The sequence below is a fragment of the Malurus melanocephalus genome, unplaced genomic scaffold (genome assembly GCF_030028575.1).
Source record: "Malurus melanocephalus ecotype Western Australia unplaced genomic scaffold, MMel_1.1 scaffold_1384, whole genome shotgun sequence".
Taxonomy (NCBI): Eukaryota; Metazoa; Chordata; class Aves; order Passeriformes; family Maluridae; genus Malurus; species Malurus melanocephalus.
The window spans coordinates 16,846-20,344 of NW_026624616.1; the positions used below are offsets into that span (position 1 = coordinate 16,846).

The 3,499-nt window shown below is 46.8% G+C and overlaps 1 protein-coding gene across 2 annotated transcripts in view; it reads left to right on the plus strand.

Moving 5' to 3' along the window:
• The first annotated feature begins 64 nt into the window (after positions 1 to 64).
• The window catches only part of LOC130586893 (zinc finger protein 652-like), an 8,179-nt gene continuing 4,744 nt past the window's right edge, over positions 65 to 3,499 (plus strand). Inside the window, exon 1 of one of the 2 annotated variants that reach the window (XM_057387811.1) lies at positions 65 to 198. The gene's annotated coding sequence lies outside the window, so the exon portion shown is untranslated. Of the gene's footprint in view, positions 199 to 478; positions 616 to 3,499 lie in introns of those variants that run through there. The other variant, XM_057387812.1, reaches the window with a different exon arrangement.

Consider the following 3,499-nt stretch of genomic DNA (forward strand, 5'->3'; position numbering starts at 1 on the left):
GGCCCCGGGACCGAGGCAGCGGCGGCAGCGGCGGCGGCGGCCACTCGAGCGCGGGGGCCGAGCGGAGGGGCCGCAGGGAAGGCACGGAGGGAGGGCCCGGCCGCTCTGCCCTCCGCCCTCCGCCGCCGCGCCCCCCTCCCCTCCCCGCGCCGCCCGGCATGGACGGCGGCGGGGGCGGCCCCGAGGGCACCGGCCTGGGTGAGTGCGGGAGCGGCCGCCGAGCCCCTTTCCCCGTCCCTTCGCTCCGGGCCTGGCGGCGCAGCAGAGCCGCGCTAGGCCCGGCCCGGCCCGGCGGTGGGCGGCGGGGAGAGCGGGGCACGGGCGCCTCTGGGCCGGCGGGGAGCGGGGGGCACCGCGGGAGGACGAGGACGAGAAGGAGGAAAAGGAGGAAAAAGAGGGGGCGGCCCGGCACGGATGGGCCCGGGGGTCGCGGGGCTCTGCCCGGGGTTGAACGCTCCGGCCCGGCCCGGTGGCTCCGGCCCCGCTCGGTGGTTTTGGCCCCGCTGTCGGGAGGGTTGGGGGGTTCTCTACCGGAGCGCTCTCGGTGTGCCGTGTGTCCCCTCCCCGCCGCACCGGGGCTGTGTCACCTGCCTGGGGGAGGGGAGCACGGGGAAGGTGAGGTCCCGGAGCCAAGCGGAGGGAAGGCGACATTCCTGTGGGATCGGGAACGGGATCGGGAACGGGAGCGCGTCCCTCGGCCCGGCCCTGTCCCGGTGTTCCCGGAGGGGTCAGGAGGTGAAGCGGTTCTTCCTCCCCCGGTGCCGTCCGTGATCCCCGGGAGAACCGGGGGGTTCCTCGCATCCTCCTCCGCCTGTCCCTTCAGGCGCCTTCCCCTGCCCTGCACTCCCGGTGCTGCGGGCGCCCCGGGCTTGGGATTTCGGGGCGCATTCCGGGGTTGGTCGGGGGTGATTTTGGGGTGATATCGGGGGTGATTTTGGGGTGATTCGGGGGTGATTCCGCTGGTGATTTTGGGGTGATTCCGGGGGTGATTTTGGGGTGATTTCGGGGTGGTTTTGGGGGCGATATCGGGGGTGGTTCCCCGGGTGATTTTGGAGTGATTTCGGGGTAGTTTTGGAGGTGATATCGGGGGTGATTTTGGGGTGATATCGTGGTTGATTTGGGAGTGATTCCGGGGGTGATTTTGGAGTGATTTCGGGGTAGTTTTGGAGGTGATATCGGGGGTGATTTTGGGGTGATATCGTGGTTGATTTGGGAGTGATTCCGGGGGTGATTTTGGAGTGATTTCGGGGTAGTTTTGGGGGTGATTTGGGGATGATTTTGGGGGCGGTTTCGGGCGTGATCTGGGGATGATTTCGGAGTAACTTAGGGGTGACCTGAAGGTGATTTTGGGGTAACTTGGGGGTGATTTCGGGGCTAATATCGGGGTGATTCTGGAGGTGATTGAAGGTGATTTCGGGATGATTTTGGGGTAGTTTTGGGGGTGATTCGGGGATGATTTGGGGGTGATTTCGGGGTAACTTGGGGGCGATTTCAGAGTGATTTCGGGGTGATATCGGGGTAGTTTTGGGGGTGATTTTGGAGTGATTTTGAAGGTGATTTCGGGTTGATTTTGGGGGTGATTTCTGAGTGATTCGGGGTAGTTTTGGGGGTGATTTCGCAATGATTTTGGGTTGATTTTGGGGGTGATTTCGGAGTGTTTTTGGGGGTAATTCGGAGTAATTTTGGGGGTGATTTCAGAGTGATTCAGGGATGATTTCGGGTTGATTTTGGGGGTGATTTCGGAGTGATTCAGGGATGATTTCGGGATAATTTTGGGGGTGATTCCGATTTTTGGCTGATTTTTACTCTCCATGCAAACTTTTCCCCGTCCCACAAAACTTTTCCTTTTAAAAATCATCAATTTTTGGCACCTCCTGCATGGAAAACGATGGAAGGGGGAGCTCCGGGCAGGAATTTGAGGGATTTTTTCTCTTCCCGGGGGACAGGAATGCAGGAATTTTGAAAATTATTGGGATTTTTGGAGGAATTTTGAAAATTATTGTGATTTTTGGAGGATTTTTGAAAATTATTGTGATTTTTTTGGAGGATTTTTGCAAATTATTGGGATTTTTGGGGGATTTTTGCAGATTATTTTGAGTTTTGGAGTATTTTTTATTGTGATTTTGAAGGATTTTTGAAAATGATTGTGATTTTTTTGGGGGATTTTTGCAGATTATGGTGATTTTTGAAGGATTTTTGCAGACTGTAGTGATTTTTGAAGGATTTTTGCACATTATTATAATTTTTGAAGGATTTAATTGACTTCATTACCCAACATTGATACAAAAAACCTTTACCTGATATTTTCAGGAAAAAAAAAAATTCTCCAAATAGGAGCTAAATATAATATAAAATATAAATAAATATAAATAAAATAATAAAATAAATATAAAATATAAAATAAATATAAAATATAATTTTATATTAATTATATTATATTATTTATATAAATATAACACATAATTCCATATAAAAACAGAAAATATTGCCATGCTGTGCTTTTCTCCTCTCTGCCAGGATCACAAAATTTAAGAATTAACCTAAAAAATGAATTTTTTTGTGGGATTTCTGATTTTTTTTTATTTTTCTGGAGCAGGAGGTGAATTTTGGGTGTAAACAGAAGGAGGAGGAGGAGGAGGAGGAGGAGCCCAAAACTCACCCGGGATGGGCACGGGTGAATTTCAGGAGATTACAAAATCCCCTCTCAGCGCTGACCTATTTCTGGGTGCCTGATTGAAATAAAAAAAAAATTAAAAAATTAAAAATTTAAAAAATTAAAAAATAAAAATTAAAAAAATGAAAAAATTAAAAAAATTTAAAATTGAAAGACTAAAATTAAAAAAAAATTTAAAAATTAAAAATGAAAAAAATAAAACTAAAAAAATATAAAAAAATTAAAAATTAAAAAAAAATCAAAAATAAAATAAAAAAAACACGTAAAAATTCAAAATCCAAAGTCCCTTTGACGAAATCTACAAACGAGGCAAAATTATGCAAATTTCTGCTTTTTTAGGGTGATTTTTCCACAATTTTTTTTTTCCAAAATTCCCGTAATTCTCATAAATTTTCAAGGACAACAGGCAGAATTCCCAAAAAACCCAAAATTCCCGTGTCCAATTCCTAAATTTCAGTAATTGTTCAAATTTTTGACCAAAAATCTGATTTATTTCTCAAAAATTCAAAATCCAAACTCTCTTTAAGCAAATCCCCTAAAAATGAGGCAAATTTATCCCAAATTCTGCATTTTTAGGGTGATTTTTCCACGATTTGGGTACAAAATTCCCGTAATTCTGACCATTTTTTGAGCAGAATTCCCTAAAAATTTAAAATTTCCATTCCCGATATTTAAATTTTATTTTTTTTTTTTGATAAATTTGGAGGTTGGAATTTCCCAGGTGGCTCCGCCCTTCCCTTCCCTTCCCTCGGGAGGTTTCACTTTGGGAATTTTTCCCAGGATTTTCCAGCTCCTTCTGCCAGAGCTGCTCTCTTTGGGAACGGG